This window comes from Taudactylus pleione, unplaced genomic scaffold, assembly GCF_031769625.1.
Source record: "Taudactylus pleione unplaced genomic scaffold, aTauple2 ptg000100l, whole genome shotgun sequence".
Classification (NCBI taxonomy): domain Eukaryota; kingdom Metazoa; phylum Chordata; class Amphibia; order Anura; family Myobatrachidae; genus Taudactylus; species Taudactylus pleione.
Window position 1 is genome coordinate 4,603,948 of NW_028284502.1, and position 22,108 is coordinate 4,626,055.

The window sequence follows — 22,108 nt, forward strand, 5'->3', positions numbered from 1 at the left end:
GTTATCAGCCTTATCAGCCATATACTGTGTAATTATCAGCCTGATCAGCCTTACACTGTGTAATTATCAGCCTGATCAGCCATATACTGTGTAATTATCAACATGATCAGCCATATATTCATAATTATCTGCCTGATCAGCCATATACTGTGTAATTATCAGCCTGATCAGCCATACACTGTGTAATTATCAGCCTGTTCAGCCATACACTGTGTAATTATCAGCCTGGTCTTCCTTACACTGTGCTATTATATGCCTGATCAGCCTTACACTGTGTAATTATCAGCCTGACCAACCTTACACTGAGCTATTATCAGCCTGATCAGCCTTACACTGTGCTATTATCTGCCTGATCAGCCATATACTGTGTAATTATCAGCCTGATCAGCCATACACTGTGTAATTATCAGCCTGATCAGCCATATACTGGGTAATTATCAGCCTGTTCAGCCATACACTATGCAACTATCAGCCTGATCAGCCATATACTGAGCAATTATCAGCCTGATCAGCCTTACACTGTGTAATTATCTCCCTGTTCAGCCATACACTGTGTAATTATCAGCCTGATCAGCCATACACTGTAATTATCAGCCTGATCAGCCATACACTGTGTAATTATCAGCCTGATCAGCCATACACTGTGTAATTATCAGCTTGATCAGCCATATACTGTGTAATTATCAGCCTGAGCAGCCATATACTGTGTAATTATGAGTCTGATCAGCCATACACTGTGCTATTATCAGCCTGATCAGCCTTACACTGTGTAATTATCAGCCAGTTCAGCCATACACTGTGTAATTATCAGCCTGATCAGCCTTACACTGTGCTATTATCAGCCTGATCAGCCTTACACTGTGTAATTATCAGCCTGATCAGCCATACACTGTGTAATTATCAGCCTGATCAGCAATACACTGTGTAATTATCAGCCTGATCAGCCATATACTGTGTAATTATCAGCCTGTTCAGCCATATACTGTGCTATTATCAGCCTGATCAGCCTTACACTGTGTAATTATCAGCCTGTTCAGCCATACAATGTGTAATTATCAGCCTGATCAGCCATACACTGTGCTATTATCAGCCTGATCAGCCTTACACTGTGTAATTATCAGCTTGATCAGCCATATACTGTGTAATTATCAGCCTGAGCAGCCATATACTGTGTAATCAGTCTGATCAGCCATACACTGTGTAATTATCAGCCTGATCAGCCATATACTGTGTAATTATCAGCCTGTTCAGCCATGTACTGTGTAATTATCAGCCTGATCAGCCTTACACTGTGTAATTATCAGCCTTATCAGCCTTATACTGTGTAATTATCAGCCTGTTCAGCCACACACTGTGCTATTATCAGCCAGATCAGCCTAACACTGTGTAATTATCTGCCTGTTCAACCATACACTGTGTAATTATCAGCCTGATCAACCATACACTGTGTAATTATAAGCCTGTTCATCCATACACTGTGTAATTATCAGCCTGATCAGCCATACACTGTGTAATTATCAGCCTGATCAGCCATACACTGTGTAATTATCAGCCTGATCAGCCTTACACTGTGCTATTATCAGCCTGATCAGCCTTACACTGTGAAATTATCTGCCTGTTCAGCCATACACTATGCAACTATCAGCCTGATCAGCCATATACTGAGCAATTATCTGCCTGATCAGCCTTACACTGTGTAATTATCTGCCTGTTCAGCCATACACTGTGTAATTATCAGCCTGATAAGCCATACACTGTAATTATCAGCCTGATCAGCCATACACTGTGTAATTATCAGCCTGATCAGCCATACACTGTGTAATTATCAGCTTGATCAGCCATATACTGTGTAATTATCAGCCTGAGCAGCCATATACTGTGTAATTATCAGTCTGATCAGCCATACACTGTGTAATTATCAGCCGGATCAGCTAAATACTGTGTAATTATCAGCCTGATCAGCCATATACTGTGTAATTATCAGCCTGATCAGCCTTACACTGTGTAATTATCAGCCTGATCAGCCATACACTGTGTAATTATCAGCCTGATCAGCAATACAGTGTGTAATTATCAGCCTGAACAGCCATATACTGTGAAATTATCAGCCTGTTCAGCCATACACTGTGCTATTATCAGCCTGATCAGCCTTACACTGTGTAATTATCAGCCTGTTCAGCCATACAATGTGTAATTATCAGCCTGATCAGCCATACACTGTGCTATTATCAGCCTGATCAGCCTTACACTGTGTAATTATCAGCTTGATCAGCCATATACTGTGTAATTATCATCCTGAGCAGCCATATACTGTGTAATCAGTCTGATCAGCCATACACTGTGTAATTATCAGCCTGATCAGCCATATGCTGTGTAATTATCAGCCTGTTCAGCCATGTACTGTGTAATTATCAGCCTGATCAGCCTTACACTGTGTAATTATCAGCCTGATCAGCCATATACTGTGTAATTATCAGCCTGTTCAGCCACACACTGTGCTATTATCAGCCTGATCAGCCTAACACTGTGTAATTATCTGCCTGTTCAACCATACAGTGTGTAATTATCAGCCTGATCAACCATACACTGTGTAATTATAAGCCTGTTCAGCCATACACTGTGTAATTATCAGCCTGATCAGCCATACACTGTGTAATTATCAGCCTGATCAGCCATACACTGTGTAATTATCAGCCTGATCAGCCTTACACTGTGCTATTATCAGCCTGATCAGCCTTACACTGTGAAATTATCTGCCTGTTCAGCCATACACTGTGTAATTATCAGCCTGATCAGCCATACACTGTGTAATTATCAGACTGATCAGCCATACACTGTGTAATTATCAGCCTGATCAGCCATACACTGTGTAATTATCAGCCAGATCAGCCTTACACTGTGCTATTATCAGCCTGATCAGCCTTACACTGTGTAATTATAAGCCTGATCAGACTTACACTGTGCTATTATCAGCCTGATCAGCCTTGCACTGTGCAATTATCAGCCTGATCAGCCTTACACTGTGTAAATATCAGCCTGATCAACCTTACACTGTGCTATTATCAGCCTGATCAGCTTTACACTGTGCTATTATCAGCCTGATCAGCCATACACTGTGTAATTATCAGCCTGATCAGCCATATACTGTGTAATTATCAGCCTGTTCAGCCATACACTATGCAACTATCAGCCTGATCAGCCATATACTGAGCAATTATCAGCCTGATCAGCCTTACACTGTGTAATTATCAGCCTGATCAGCCATATACTGAGCAATTATCAGCCTGATCAGCCATATACTGTGTAATTTTCAGCCTGATCAGCCATACACTGATCAGCCATACACTGTGCTATTATCAGCCTGATCAGCCATACACTGTGTAATTATCAGCCTGATCAGCCATATACTGTGCAATTATCAGCCTGATCAGCCACACACTGTGCTATTATCAGCCTGATCAGCCCTACACTGTGAAATTATCAGCCTGATCAGCCATGTACTGTGTAATTATCAGCCTGATCAGTCTTACACTGTGTAATTATCAGCCTGATCAGCCATATACTGTGTAATTATCAGCCTGTTCAGCCACACACTGTGCTATTATCAGCCTGATCAGCCATACACTGTGCTATTATCTGCCTGATCAGCCATATACTGTGTAATTATCAGCCTGATCAGCCATACACTGTGTAATTATCAGCCTGATCAGCCATACACTGTGTAATTATCAGCCTGGTCTTCCTTACACTGTGCTATTATAAGCCTGATCAGCCTTACACTGTGTAATTATCAGCCTGACCAACCTTACACTGTGCTATTATCAGCCAGATCAGCCTTACACTGTGCTATTATCTGCCTGATCAGCCATATACTGTGTAATTATCAGCCTGATCAGCCATACACTGTGTAATTATCAGCCTGATCAGCCATATACTGGGTAATTATCAGCCTGTTCAGCCATACACTATGCAACTATCAGCCTGATCAGCCATATACTGAGCAATTATCTGCCTGATCAGCCATACACTGTGTAATTATCAGCCTGATCAGCCATACACTATGCAACTATCAGCATGATCAGCCATATACTGAGCAATTATCAGCCTGATCAGCCTTACACTGTGTAATTTTCAGCCTGATCAGCCATATACTGAGCAATTATCAGCCTGATCAGCCATATACTGTGTAATTTTCAGCCTGATCAGCCATACACTGATCAGCCATACACTGTGCTATTATCAGCCTGATCAGCCATAAACTGTGTAATTATCAGCCTGATCAGCCATATACTGTGCAATTATCAGCCTGATCAGCCACACACTGTGCTATTATCAGCCTGATCAGCCCTACACTGTGAAATTATCAGCCTGATCAGCCATGTACTGTGTAATTATCAGCCTGATCAGTCTTACACTGTGTAATTATCAGCCTGATCAGCCATATACTGTGTAATTATCAGCCTGTTCAGCCACACACTGTGCTATTATCAGCCTGATCAGCCATACACTGTGCTATTATCTGCCTGATCAGCCATATACTGTGTAATTATCAGCCTGATCAGCCATACACTGTGTAATTATCAGCCTGATCAGCCATACACTGTGTAATTATCAGCCTGGTCTTCCTTACACTGTGCTATTATAAGCCTGATCAGCCTTACACTGTGTAATTATCAGCCTGACCAACCTTACACTGTGCTATTATCAGCCAGATCAGCCTTACACTGTGCTATTATCTGCCTGATCAGCCATATACTGTGTAATTAGCCTGATCAGCCATACACTGTGTAATTATCAGCCTGATCAGCCATATACTGGGTAATTATCAGCCTGTTCAGCCATACACTATGCAACTATCAGCCTGATCAGCCATATACTGAGCAATTATCTGCCTGATCAGCCATACACTGTGTAATTATCAGCCTGATCAGCCTTACACTGTGCTATTATCAGCCTGATCAGCCTTACACTGTGAAATTATCTGCCTGATCAGCCATATACTGTGTAATTATCAGCCTGATCAGCCATACACTGTGTAATTATCAGCCTGATCAGCCATACACTGTGTAATTATCAGCCTGGTCTTCCTTACACTGTGCTATTATAAGCCTGATCAGCCTAACACTGTGTAATTATCAGCCTGACCAACCTTACACTGTGCTATTATCAGCCAGATCAGCCTTACACTGTGCTATTATCTGCCTGATCAGCCATATACTGTGTAATTATCAGCCTGATCAGCCATACACTGTGTAATTATCAGCCTGATCAGCCATATACTGGGTAATTATCAGCCTGTTCAGCCATACACTATGCAACTATCAGCCTGATCAGCCATATACTGAGCAATTATCTGCCTGATCAGCCTTACACTGTGTAATTATCTGCCTGTTCAGCCATACACTGTGTAATTATCAGCCTGATCAGCCATACACTGTAATTATCAGCCTGATCAGCCATACACTGTGTAATTATCAGCTTGATCAGCCATATACTGTGTAATTATCAGCCTGAGCAGCCATATACTGTGTAATTATCAGTCTGATCAGCCATACACTGTGTAATTATCAGCCTGATCAGCCAAATACTGTGTAATTATCAGCCTGATCAGCCATATACTGTGTAATTATCAGCCTGATCAGCCTTACACTGTGTAATTATCAGCCTGATCAGCCATACACTGTGTAATTATCAGCCTGATCAGCAATACACTGTGTAATTATCAGCCTGATCAGCCATATACTGTGTAATTATCAGCCTGTTCAGCCATACACTGTGCTATTATCAGCCTGATCAGCCTTACACTGTGTAATTATCAGCCTGTTCAGCCATACAATGTGTAATTATCAGCCTGATCAGCCATACACTGTGCTATTATCAGCCTGATCAGCTTTACACTGTGTAATTATCAGCTTGATCAGCCACATACTGTGTAATTATCAGCCTGAGCAGCCATATACTGTGTAATCAGTCTGATCAGCCATATACTGTGTAATTATCAGCCTGATCAGCCATATACTGTGTAATTATCAGCCTGTTCAGCCATGTACTGTGTAATTATCAGCCTGATCAGCCTTACACTGTGTAATTATCAGCCTGATCTGCCATATACTGTGTAATTATCAGCCTGTTCAGCCACACACTGTGCTATTATCAGCCTGATCAGCCTAACACTGTGTAATTATCTGCCTGTTCAACCATACACTGTGTAATTATCAGCCTGATCAACCATACACTGTGTAATTATAAGCCTGTTCAGCCATACACTGTGTAATTATCAGCCTGATCAGCCATACACTGTGTAATTATCAGCCTGATCAGCCATACACTGTGTAATTATCAGCCTGATCAGCCTTACACTGTGCTATTATCAGCCTGATCAGCCTTACACTGTGAAATTATCTGCCTGATCAGCCATATACTGTGTAATTATCAGCCTGATCAGCCATACACTGTGTAATTATCAGCCTGATCAGCCATACACTGTGTAATTATCAGCCTGGTCTTCCTTACACTGTGCTATTATAAGCCTGATCAGCCTTACACTGTGTAATTATCAGCCTGACCAACCTTACACTGTGCTATTATCAGCCAGATCAGCCTTACACTGTGCTATTATCTGCCTGATCAGCCATATACTGTGTAATTATCAGCCTGATCAGCCATACACTGTGTAATTATCAGCCTGATCAGCCATATACTGGGTAATTATCAGCCTGTTCAGCCATACACTATGCAACTATCAGCCTGATCAGCCATATACTGAGCAATTATCTGCCTGATCAGCCTTACACTGTGTAATTATCTGCCTGTTCAGCCATACACTGTGTAATTATCAGCCTGATCAGCCATACACTGTAATTATCAGCCTGATCAGCCATACACTGTGTAATTATCAGCCTGATCAGCCATACACTGTGTAATTATCAGCTTGATCAGCCATATACTGTGTAATTATCAGCCTGAGCAGCCATATACTGTGTAATTATCAGTCTGATCAGCCATACACTGTGTAATTATCAGCCTGATCAGCCAAATACTGTGTAATTATCAGCCTGATCAGCCATATACTGTGTAATTATCAGCCTGATCAGCCTTACACTGTGTAATTATCAGCCTGATCAGCCATACACTGTGTAATTATCAGCCTGATCAGCAATACACTGTGTAATTATCAGCCTGATCAGCCATATACTGTGTAATTATCAGCCTGTTCAGCCATACACTGTGCTATTATCAGCCTGATCAGCCTTACACTGTGTAATTATCAGCCTGTTCAGCCATACAATGTGTAATTATCAGCCTGATCAGCCATACACTGTGCTATTATCAGCCTGATCAGCCTTACACTGTGTAATTATCAGCTTGATCAGCCATATACTGTGTAATTATCAGCCTGAGCAGCCATATACTGTGTAATCAATCTGATCAGCCATACACTGTGTAATTATCAGCCTGATCAGCCATATACTGTGTAATTATCAGCCTGTTCAGCCATGTACTGTGTAATTATCAGCCTGATCAGCCTTACACTGTGTAATTATCAGCCTGATCTGCCATATACTGTGTAATTATCAGCCTGTTCAGCCACACACTGTGCTATTATCAGCCTGATCAGCCTAACACTGTGTAATTATCTGCCTGTTCAACCATACACTGTGTAATTATCAGCCTGATCAACCATACACTGTGTAATTATAAGCCTGTTCAGCCATACACTGTGTAAATATCAGCCTGATCAGCCATACACTGTGTAATTATCAGCCTGATCAGCCATACACTGTGTAATTATCAGCCTGATCAGCCTTACACTGTGCTATTATCAGCCTGATCAGCCTTACACTGTGAAATTATCTGCCTGTTCAGCCATACACTGTGTAATTATCAGCCTGATCAGCCATACACTGTGTAATTATCAGCCTGATCAGCCATACACTGTGTAATTATCAGCCTGATCAGCCATACACTGTGTAATTATCAGCCTGATCAGCCTTACACTGTGCTATTATCAGCCTAATCAGCCTTACACTGTGTAATTATCAGCCTGATCAGCCTTACACTGTGCTATTATCAGCCTGATCAGCCTTGCACTGTGCTATTACCAGCCTGATCAGCCTTACACTGTGTAATTATCAGCCTGATCAACCATACACTGTGTAATTATTAGCCTGATCAGCCATACACTTATCAGCAATACACTGTGTAATTATCAGCCTGATCAGCCATACACTGTGTAATTATCAGCCTGATCAGCCATATACTGTGTAATTATCAGCCTGTTCAGCCATACACTATGCAACTATCAGCCTGATCAGCCATATTCTGAGCAATTATCAGCCTGATCAGCCTTACACTGTGTAATTATCAGCCTGATCAGCCATATACTGAGCAATTATCAGCCTTATCAGCCATATACTGTGTAATTATCAGCCTGATCAGCCATACACTGATCAGCCATACACTGTGCTATTATCAGCCTGATCAGAAATACACTGTGTAATTATCAGCCTGATCAGCCATATACTGTGCAATTATCAGCCTGATCAGCCACACACTGTGCTATTATCAGCCTGATCAGCCTTACACTGTGAAATTATCAGCCTGATCAGCCATGCACTGTGCTATTATCAGCCTGATCAGCCTTACACTGTGTAATTATCAGCCTGTTCTGCCATACACTGTGTAATTATCAGCCTGTTCAGCCATGTACTGTGTAATTATCAGCCTGATCAGTCTTACACTGTGTAATTATCAGCCTGATCAGCCATATACTGTGTAATTATCAGCCTGTTCAGCCACACACTGTGCTATTATCAGCCTGATCAGCCATACACTGTGCTATTATCAGCCTGATCAGCCTAACACTGTGTAATTATCTCCCTGTTCAACCATACACTGTGTAATTATCAGCCTAATCAACCATACACTGTGTAATTATAAGCCTGTTCAGCCATACACTGTGTAATTATCAGCCTGATCAGCCATAGACTGTGTAATTATCAGCCTGATCCGCCATACACTGTGTAATTATCAGCCTGATCAGCCTTACACTGTGCTATTATCAGCCTGATCTGCCTTACACTGTGTAATTATCTGCCTGTTCAGCCATACACTGTGTAATTATCAGCCTGATCAGCCATACACTGTGTAATTATCAGCCTGATCAGCCATACACTGTGTAATTATCAGCCTGATCAGCCATTCACTGTGTAATTATCAGCCTGATCAGCCTTACACTGTGCTATTATAAGCCTGATCAGCCTTACACTGTGTTATTAACAGCCTGATCAGCCTTACACTGTGCTATTATCAGCCTGATCAGCCTTGCACTGTGCTATTATCAGCCTGATCAGCCTTACACTGTGTAATTATCAGCCTGATCAACCTTACACTGTGCTATTATCAGCCTGATCAGCCTTACACTGTGCTATTATCAGCCTGATCAGCCATATACTGTGTAATTATCAGCCTGATCAGCCATACACTGATCAGCCATACACTGTGTAATTATCAGCCTGATCAGCCATACACTGTGTAATTATCAGCCTGATCAGCCATATACTGTGTAATTATCAGCCTGATCAGCCATACACTATGCAACTATCAGCCTGATCAGCCATATACTGAGCAATTATCAGCCTGATCAGCCTTACACTGTGTAATTATCAGCCTGATCAGCCATATACTGTGTAATTATCTGCCTGATCAGCCTTACACTGTGTAATTATCAGCCTGATTAGCCATACACTGTGCAATTATCAGCCTGATCAGCCATACACTGTGCTATTATCAGCCTGATCAGCCATACACTGTGTAATTATCAGCCTGATCAGCCATATACTGTGCAATTATCAGCCTGATCAGCCATACACTGTGCTATCATCAGCCTGATCAGCCTTACACTGTGAAATTATCAGCCTGATCAGCCATGCACTGTGCTATTATCAACCTGATCAGCCTTACACTGTGTAATTATCAGCCTGTTCAGCCATACACTGTGTAATTATCAGCCTGATCAGCCATACACTGTGCTATTATCAGCCTGATCAGCCTTACACTGTGTAATTATCAACTTGATCAGCCATATACTGTGTAATTATCAGCCTGAGAAGCCATATTCTGTGTAATCAGCCTGATCAGCCATACACTGTGTAATTATCAGCCTGATCAGCCATACACTGTGTAATTATCAACCTGATCAGCCTTACACTGTGCTATTATCAGCCTGATCAGCCTTACACTGTGTAATTATCTGACTGTTCAGCCATACACTGTGTAATTATCAGCCTGATCAGCCATACACTGTGTAATTATCAGCCTGATCAGCCATACACTGTGCTATTATCAGCCTGATCAGCCTTACACTTTGTAATTATCAGCCTGAGCAGCCATATACTGTGTAATCAGTCTGATCAGCCATACACAGTGTAATTATCAGCCTGATGAGCCATATACTGTGTAATTATCAGCCTGATCAGCCATATACTGTGTAATTATCAGCCTGATCAGCCTTACACTGTGAAATTATCAGCCTGATCAGCCATATAATGTGTAATTATCAGCCTGATCAGCCATATACTGTGTAATTATCAACCTGATCAGCCATATACTGTGTAATTATCAGCCTGAACAGCCATACACTGTGTAATTATCAGCCTGATCAGCCATACACTGTGTAATTATCAGCCTGGTCATCCTTACACTGTGCTATTATAAGCCTGATCAGCCTGACACTGTGCTATTATCTGCCAGATCAGCCATATACTGCATAATTATCAGCCTGATCAGCCATACACTGTGTAATTATCAGCCTGATCAGCCATATACTGGGTAATTATCAGCCTGTTCTGGCATGCACTATGCAACTATCAGCCTGATCAGCCATATACTGAGCAATTATCTGCCTGATCAGCCTTACACTGTGTAATTATATGCCTGTTCAGCCACACACTGTGTAATTATCAGCCTGATCAGCCATACACTGTAATTATCAGCCTGATCAGCCATACACTGTGTAATTATCAGCCTGATCAGCCATACACTGTGTAATTATCAGCTTGATTAGCCATTTACTGTGAAATTATCAGCCTGAGCAGCCATATACTGTGTAATTATCAGTCTGATCAGCCATACACTGTGTAATTATCAGCCTGATCAGCCAAATACTGTGTAATTATCAGCCTGATCAGCCATATACTGTGTAATTATCAGCCTGATCAGCCTTACACTGTGTAATTATCAGACTGATCAGCCATACACTGTGTAATTATCAGCCTGATCAGCAATACACTGTGTAATTATCAGCCTGATCAGCCATATTCCGTGTAATTATCTGCCTGTTCAGCCATACACTGTGTAATTATCAGCCTGATCAGCCTTACACTGTGCTATTATCAGCCTGATCAGCCTTACACTGTGTAATTATCTGCCTGTTCAGCCATACACTGTGTAATTATCAGCCTCATCAGCCATACACTGTGTAATTATCAGCCTGATCAGCCATACACTGTGTAGTTTTCAGCCTGATTAGCCATACACTGTGTAATTTTCAGCCTGATCAGCCTTACACTGTGCTATTATCAGCCTGATCAGCCTTACACTGTGTATTTATCAGCCTGATCAGCCGTACACTGTGCTATTATCAGCCTGATCAGCCTTGCACTGTGCTATTATCAGCCTGATCAGCCTTACACTGTGTAATTATCAGCCTGATCAACCTTACACTGTGCTATTATCAGCCTGATCAGCCTTACACTGTGGTATTATCAGCCTAATCAGCCATATACTGTGTAATTATCAGCCTGATCAGCCATACACTGATCAGCCATACACTGTGTAATTATCAGCCTGATCAGCCATACACTGTGTAATTATCAGCCTGATCAGCCATTTACTGTGTAATTATCAGCATGTTCAGCCATACACTTTGCAACTATCAGCCTGATCAGCCATATACTGAGCAATTATCAGCCTGATCAGCCTTACACTGTGTAATTATCAGCCTGATCAGCCATATACTGTGTAATTATCTGCCTGATCAGCATTACACTGTGTAATTATCAGCTTGATCAGCCATACACTGTGCAATTATCAGCCTGATCAGCCATACACTGTGCTATTATCAGCCTGATCAGCCATACACTGTGTAATTATCAGCCTGATCAGCCATATACTGTGCAATTATCAGCCTGATCAGCCATACACTGTGCTATTATCAGCCTGATCAGCCTTACACTGTGAAATTATCAGCCTGATCTGCCATGCACTGTGCTTTTATCAGCCTGATCAGCCTTACACTGTGTAATTATCAGCCTGTTCAGCCATACACTGTGTAATAATCATCCTGATCAGCCATACACTGTGCTATTATCAGCCTGATCAGCCTTACACTGTGTAATTATCAACTTGATCAGCCATATACTGTGTAATTATCAGTCTGAGCAGCCATATACTGTGTAATCAGTCTGATCAGCCATACACTGTGTAATTATCAGCCTGATCAGCCATATACTGTGTAATTATCAGCCTGATCAGCCATATACTGTGTAATTATCAGCCTGATCAGCCTTACACTGTGTAATTATCAGCCTGCTCAGCCATATACTGTGTAATTATCAGCCTGTTCAGCCATACACTTTGCTATTATCAGCCTGATCAGCCATACACTGTGATATTATCAGCCTGATCAGCCATACACTGTGTAATTATCAGCCTGATCAACCATACACTGTGTAAATATCAGCCTGTTCAGCCATACACTGTGTAATTATCAGCCTGATCAGCCATACACTGTGTAATTATCAGCCTGATCAGCCATACAGTGTGTAATTATCAGCCTGATCAGCCATACACTGTGCTATTATCAGCCTGATCAGCCTTACACTGTGTAATTATCAGCCTGTTCAGCCATTCACTGTGTAATTATCTGCCTGATCAGCCATATACTGTGTAATTATCAGCCTGATCAGCCATACACTGTGTAATTATCAGCCTGATCAGCCATACACAGTGTAATTATCAGCCTGATCAGCCTTACACTGTGCTATTATCAGCCTGATCAGCCTTACACTGTGTAATTATCAGCCTGATCAACCTTAATCTGTGCTATTATCAGCCTGATCAGCCTTACACTGTGCTATTATCTGCCAGATCAGCCAAATACTGTGTAATTATCAGCCTGATCAGCCATACACTGTGTAATTATCAGCCTGATTAGCCAAATACTGTGTAATTATCAGCCTGATCAGCCATATACTGTGTAATTATCAGCCTGATCAGCCTTACACTGTGTAATTATCAGCCTGATCAGCCATACACTGTGTAATTATCAGCCTGATCAGCAATACACTGTGTAATTATCAGCCTGATCAGCCATATACTGTGTAATTATCAGCCTGTTCAGCCATACACTGTGCTATTATCAGCCTGATCAGCCATACACTGTGCTATTATCAGCCTGATCAGCCTTACACTGTGTAATTATCTGCCTATTCAACCATACACTGTGTAATTATCAGCCTGATCAACCATACACTGTGTAATTATCAGCCTGTTCAGCCTTACACTGTGTAATTATCAGCCTGATCAGCCATACACTGTGTAATTATCAGCCTGATCAGCCATATACTGTGTAATTATCAGCCTGATCAGCCATATACTGTGTAATTATCAACCTGATCAGCCATATACTGTGTAATTATCAGCCTGAACAGCCATACACTGTGTAATTATCAGCCTGATCAGCCATACACTGTGTAATTATCAGCCTGGTCATCCTTACACTGTGCTATTATAAGCCTGATCAGCCTGACACTGTGCTATTATCTGCCAGATCAGCCATATACTGCATAATTATCAGCCTGATCAGCCATACACTGTGTAATTATCAGCCTGATCAGCCATATACTGGGTAATTATCAGCCTGTTCAGGCATGCACTATGCAACTATCAGCCTGATCAGCCATATACTGAGCAATTATCTGCCTGATCAGCCTTACACTGTGTAATTATATGCCTGTTCAGCCACACACTGTGTAATTATCAGCCTGATCAGCCATACACTGTAATTATCAGCCTGATCAGCCATACACTGTGTAATTATCAGCCTGATCAGCCATACACTGTGTAATTATCAGCTTGATTAGCCATTTACTTTGAAATTATCAGCCTGAGCAGCCATATACTGTGTAATTATCAGTCTGATCAGCCATACACTGTGTAATTATCAGCCTGATCAGCCAAATACTGTGTAATTATCAGCCTGATCAGCCATATACTGTGTAATTATCAGCCTGATCAGCCTTACACTGTGTAATTATCAGCCTGATCAGCCATACACTGTGTAATTATCAGCCTGATCAGCAATACACTGTGTAATTATCAGCCTGATCAGCCATATTCCGTGTAATTATCTGCCTGTTCAGCCATACACTGTGTAATTATCAGCCTGATCAGCCTTACACTGTGCTATTATCAGCCTGATCAGCCTTACACTGTGTAATTATCTGCCTGTTCAGTCATACACTGTGTAATTATCAGCCTCATCAGCCATACACTGTGTAATTATCAGCCTGATCAGCCATACACTGTGTAGTTTTCAGCCTGATTAGCCATACACTGTGTAATTTTCAGCCTGATCAGCCTTACACTGTGCTATTATCAGCCTGATCAGCCTTACACTGTGTATTTATCAGCCTGATCAGCCGTACACTGTGCTATTATCAGCCTGATCAGCCTTGCACTGTGCTATTATCAGCCTGATCAGCCTTACACTGTGTAATTATCAGCCTGATCAACCTTACACTGTGCTATTATCAGCCTGATCAGCCTTACACTGTGGTATTATCAGCCTAATCAGCCATATACTGTGTAATTATCAGCCTGATCAGCCATACACTGATCAGCCATACACTGTGTAATTATCAGCCTGATCAGCCATACACTGTGTAATTATCAGCCTGATCAGCCATTTACTGTGTAATTATCAGCATGTTCAGCCATACACTTTGCAACTATCAGCCTGATCAGCCATATACTGAGCAATTATCAGCCTGATCAGCCTTACACTGTGTAATTATCAGCCTGATCAGCCATATACTGTGTAATTATCTGCCTGATCAGCATTACACTGTGTAATTATCAGCTTGATCAGCCATACACTGTGCAATTATCAGCCTGATCAGCCATACACTGTGCAATTATCAGCCTGATCAGCCATACACTGTGTAATTATCAGCCTGATCAGCCATATACTGTGCAATTATCAGCCTGATCAGCCATACACTGTGCTATTATCAGCCTGATCAGCCTTACACTGTGAAATTATCAGCCTGATCTGCCATGCACTGTGCTTTTATCAGCCTGATCAGCCTTACACTGTGTAATTATCAGCCTGTTCAGCCATACACTGTGTAATAATCATCCTGATCAGCCATACACTGTGCTATTATCAGCCTGATCAGCCTTACACTGTGTAATTATCAACTTGATCAGCCATATACTGTGTAATTATCAGTCTGAGCAGCCATATACTGTGTAATCAGTCTGATCAGCCATACACTGTGTAATTATCAGCCTGATCAGCCATATACTGTGTAATTATCAGCCTGATCAGCCATATACTGTGTAATTATCAGCCTGATCAGCCTTACACTGTGTAATTATCAGCCTGCTCAGCCATATACTGTGTAATTATCAGCCTGTTCAGCCATACACTTTGCTATTATCAGCCTGATCAGCCATACACTGTGATATTATCAGCCTGATCAGCCATACACTGTGTAATTATCAGCCTGATCAACCATACACTGTGTAAATATCAGCCTGTTCAGCCATACACTGTGTAATTATCAGCCTGATCAGCCATACACTGTGTAATTATCAGCCTGATCAGCCATACAGTGTGTAATTATCAGCCTGGTCAGCCATACACTGTGCTATTATCAGCCTGATCAGCCTTACACTGTGTAATTATCAGCCTGTTCAGCCATACACTGTGTAATTAACTGCCTGATCAGCCATATACTGTGTAATTATCAGCCTGATCAGCCATACACTGCGTAATTATCAGCCTGATCAGCCATACACAGTGTAATTATCAGCCTGATCAGCCTTACACTGTGCTATTATCAGCCTGATCAGCCTTACACTGTGTAATTATCAGCCTGATCAACCTTAATCTGTGCTATTATCAGCCTGATCAGCCTTACACTGTGCTATTATCTGCCAGATCAGCCAAATACTGTGTAATTATCAGCCTGATCAGCCATACACTGTGTAATTATCAGCCTGATTAGCCAAATACTGTGTAATTATCAGCCTGATCAGCCATATACTGTGTAATTATCAGCCTGATCAGCCTTACACTGTGTAATTATCAGCCTGATCAGCCATACACTGTGTAATTATCAGCCTGATCAGCAATACACTGTGTAATTATCAGCCTGATCAGCCATATACTGTGTAATTATCAGCCTGTTCAGCCATACACTGTGCTATTATCAGCCTGATCAGCCATACACTGTGCTATTATCAGCCTGATCAGCCTTACACTGTGTAATTATCTGCCTATTCAACCATACACTGTGTAATTATCAGCCTGATCAACCATACACTGTGTAATTATCAGCCTGTTCAGCCTTACACTGTGTAATTATCAGCCTGATCAGCCATACACTGTGTAATTATCAGCCTGATCAGCCATACACTGTGTAATTATCATCCTGATCAGCCTTACACTGGGGTATTATCAGCCTGATCAGCCTTACACTGTGTAATTATCTGCTTGTTCAGCCATACACTGTGTAATTATCAGCCTGATCAGCCATACACTGTAATTATCAGCCTGATCAGCCATACACTGTGTAATTATCAGCCTGATCAGCCATACACTGTGTAATTATCAGCCTGATCAGCCATAAACTGTGTAATTATCAGCCTGATCAGCCATACACTGTTCTATTATCAGCCTGATCAGCCTTACACTTTGTAATTATCAGCCTGATCAGCCTTACACTGTGCTATTATCAGCCTGATCAGCCTTACACTGTGCTATTATCAGCCTGATCAGCCTTACACTGTGTAATTATCAGCCTTATCAGCCTTACACTGTGCTATTATCAGCCTGATCAGCCTTACACTGTGCTATTATCAGCCTGATCAGCCATATACTGTGTAATTATCAGCCCGATCAGCCAAACACTGTGTAATTATCAGCCTGATCAGCCATATACTGTGTAATTATCAGCCTGTTCAGCCATACACTATGCAACTATCAGGCTGATCAGCCATATACTGTGCAATTATCAGCCTGATCAGCCTTACACTGTGTAATTATCAGCCTGATCAGCCATACACTGTGCTATTATCAGCCTGATCAGCCTTACACTGTTTAATTATCAGCCTGATCAGCCATATACTGTGTAATTATCAGCCTGATCAGCAATACACGTGTAATTATCAGCTTGATCAGCCTTACACTGTGTAATTATGAGCCTGATCAGCCATACACTGTGTAATTATCAGCCTGATCAGCCATATATTGTGCAACTATCAATCTGATCAGCCTTACACTGTGTAATTATCAGCCTGATCAGCCATATACTGTGTATTTATCAGCCTGTTCAGCCATACACTGTGCTATTATCAGCCTGATCAGCCATACACTGTGCTATTATCAGCCTGATCAGCCTTACACTGTGTAATTATCTGCCTGTTCAAACATACACTGTGTAATTTTCAGCCTGATCAACCATACACTGTGTAATTATCAGCCTGTTCAGCCATACACTGTGTAATTATCAGCCTGATCAGCCATACACTGTGTAATTATCAGCCTGATCAGCCTTACACTGTGCTAAAATCAGCCTGATCAGCCTTATACTGTGTAATTATCTGCCTGTTCAGCCATACACTGTGTAATTATCTGCCTGATCAGCCATACACTGTGTAATTATCAGCCTGATCAGCCATACACTGTGTAATTATCAGCCTGATCAGCCATACACTGTGTAATTATCAGCCTGATCAGCCTTACACTGTGCTATTATCAGCCTGATCAGCCATACACTGTGTAATTATCAGCCTGATTTACCTTACACTGTGCTATTATCAGCCTGATCAGCCTTACACTGTGCTATTATCTGCCTGATCAGCCATATACTGTGTAATTATCAGCCTGATCAGCCATACACTGTGTAATTATCAGCCTGATCAGCCATATACTGGGTAATTATCAGCCTGCTCAGCCATACACTATGCAACTATCAGCCTGATCAGCCATATACTGAGCAATTATCTGCCTGATCAGCCTTATACTGTGTAGTTATCAGCCTGATCAGCCATATACTGTGTAATTATCAGCCTGATCAGCCTTACACTGTGAAATTATCAGCCTGATCAGCCTTACACTGTGTAATTATCAGCCTGATCAGCTATACACTGTGCAATTATCAGCCTGATCAGCCATATTCTGTGTAATTATCAGCCTGGTCAGCAATACACTGTGTAGTTATCAGCCTGATCAGCCATACACTGTGCTATTATCAGCCTGATCAGCCTTTCACTGTGTAATTATCAGCCTGATCAGCCATACACTGTGTAATTTTCAGCTTGATCAGCCATACACTGTGTAATTATCAGCCCGATCAGCCTTACACTGTGTAATTAGCAGCCTGATCAGCCATATACTGTGTAATTATCAGCCTGATCAGCCATATACTGTGCTATTATCAGCTTGATCAGCCATACACTGTGTAATTATCAGCCTGATCAGCCTTACACTGTGTAACTTTCTGCCAGATCAGCCAAACACTGTGTAATTATGAGCCTGATCAGCCATACACTGTGTAATTATCTGCTTGATCAGCCATACACTGTGTAATTATCAGCCCGATCAGCCTTACACTGTGTAATTAGCAACCTGATCAGCCATACACTGTGTAATTATCAGCCTGATCAGCCTTACACTGTGTAATTATCAGCTTGATCAGCCATATACTGTGTAATTATCAGCCTGATCAGCCATATACTGTGTAATTATCAGCCTGATCAGCCATACACTGTGTAATTATCAGCCTGATCAGCCATATACTGTGTAAATATCAGCCTGATCAGCCTTACACTGTGTAATTAGCAGCCTGATCAGCCTTACACTGTGTAATTATCAGCCTGATCAGCCATACAATGTGTAACTATCAGCCTGATCAGCCATATACTGTGTAATTATCTGCCTGATCTGCCATATACTGTGTAATTATCAGCCTGATCAGCCATATACTGTGTAATTATCAGCCTGATCAGCCATACACTGTGCTATTATCAGCCTGATCAGCCATACACTGTGCTATTATCAGCCTGATCAGCCATATACTGTGCAATTATCAGCCTGATCAGCCATATTCTCTGTAATAATCAGCCTGGTCAGCCATACACTGTGTAATTATCAGCCTGATCAGCCATACACTGTGCAATTATCAGCCTGATCAGCCTTACACTGTGTAATTATCAGCCTGATCAGCCATACACTGTGTAATTTTCAGCTTGATTAGCCATACACTGTGCAATTATCAGCTTGATCAGCCTTACAGTGTAATTATCAGCCTGATCAGCCATACACTGTGTAATTATCAGCATGATCAGCCATACACTGTGTAATTATCAGCTTGATCAGCCTTACAGTGTGTAATTATCAGCCCGATCAGCCTTACACTGTGTAATTATCAGCCTGATCAGCCATATACTGTGTAATTATCAGCCTGATCAGCCATATACTGTGTAATTATCAGCCTGATCAGCCATACACTGTGCTATTATCAGCCTGATCAGCCATACACTGTGCTATTATCAGCCTGATCAGCCATATACTGTGTAATTATCAGCCTGATCAGCCATATTCTGTGTAATTATCAGCCTGGTCAGCCATACACTGTGTAGTTATCAGCATGATCAGCCATACACTGTGCTATTATCAGCCTGATCAGCCTTACACTGTGTAATTATCAGCCTGATCAGCCATACACTGTGTAATTTTCAGCTTGATCAGCCATACACTGTGTAATTATCAGCCCGATCAGCCTTACACTGTGTAATTAGCAGCCTGATCAGCCAAATACTGTGTAATTATCAGCCTGATCAGCCATATACTGTGCTATTATCAGCTTGATCAGCCATACACTGTGTCATTATCAGCCTGATCAGCCTTACACTGTGTAACTATCTGCCAGATCAGCCAAACACTGTGTAATTATCAGCCTGATCAGCCATACACTGTGTAATTATCTGTTTGATCAGCCATACACTGTGTAATTATCAGCCCGATCAGCCTTACACTGTGTAATTAGCAACCTGATCAGCCATACACTGTGTAATTATCAGCCTGATCAGCCTTACACTGTGTAATTATCAGCTTGATCAGCCATATACTGTGTAATTATCAGCCTGATCAGCCATATACTGTGTAATTATCAGCCTGATCAGCCATACACTGTGTAATTATCAGCCTGATCAGCCATATACTGTGTAATTATCAGCCTGATCAGCCTTACACGGTGTAATTAGCAGCCTGATCAGCCTTACACTGTGTAATTATCAGCCTGATCAGCCATACAATGTGTAACTATCAGCCTGATCAGCCATATACTGTGTAATTATCAGCCTGATCTGCCATATACTGTGTAATTATCAGCCTGATCAGCCATATACTGTGTAATTATAAGCCTGATCAGCCATACACTGTGCTATTATCAGCCTGATCAGCCATACACTGTGCTATTATCAGCCTGATCAGCCATATACTGTGCAATTATCAGTCTGATCAGCCATATTCTCTGTAATTATCAGCCTGGTCAGCCATACACTGTGTAATTATAAGCCTGATCAGCCATACACTGTGCAATTATCAGCCTGATCAGCCTTACACTGTGTAATTATCAGCCTGATCAGCCATACACTGTGTAATTTTCAGCTTGATTAGCCATACACTGTGCAATTATCAGCCCGATCAGCCTTACACTGTGTAATTAGCAGCCTGATCAGCCTTACACTGTGTAATTATCAGCCTGATCAGCCATATACAGTGTGATTATCAGCCTGATCAGCCTTACACTGTGTAATTATCAGCCTGATCAGCCATATACTGTGTAATTATCAGCCTGATCAGCCTTACACTGTGTAATTATCAGCCTGATCAGCCATATACAGTGTAATTATCAGCCTGATCAGCCATACACTGTGTAATTATCAGCCTGATCAGCCATATACTGTGTAATTATCAGCCTGATCAGCCTTACACTGTGTAATTAGCAGCCTGATCAGCCATATACTGTGTAATTATCAGCCTGATCAGCCATATACTGTGTAATTATCAGCCTGATCAGCCATATACTGTGTAATTATCAGCCTGATCAGCCATATACTGTGTAATTATCAGGCTGATCAGCCTTACACTGTGTAATTATCAGTCTGATCAGCCTTACACTGTGCTATTATCAGCCTGATCAGCCATACACTGTGTAATTATCAGCCTGATCAGCCATACGCTGTGTAATTATCAACATGATCAGCCATACGCTGTGTAATTATCAGCTTGATCAGCCTTACACTGTGTAATTATCAGCCCGATCAGCATTACACTGTGTAATTAGCAGCCTGATCAGCCAAATACTGTGTAATTATTAGCCTAATCAGCCATATACTGTGTAATTATCAGCCTGATCCACCATATACTGTGCAATTATCAGCCTGATCAGCCATACACTGTGCTATTATCAGCCTGATCAGCCATACACTGTGCTATTATCAGCCTGATCAGCCATATACTCTGTAATTATCAGCCTGATCAGCCACATTCTGTGTAATTATCAGCCTGGTCAGCCATACACTGTGTAATTATCAGCCTGATCAGCAATACACTGTGCTATTATCAGCCTGATCAGCCTTACACTGTGTAATTATCAGCCTGATCAGCCATACACTGTGCTATTATCAGCCTGATCAGCCTTACACTGTATAATTATCAGTCTGATCAGCCTTACACTGTGCTATTATCAGCCTGATCAGCCATACACTGTGTAATTATCAGCCTGATCAGCCATATGCTGTGTAATTATCA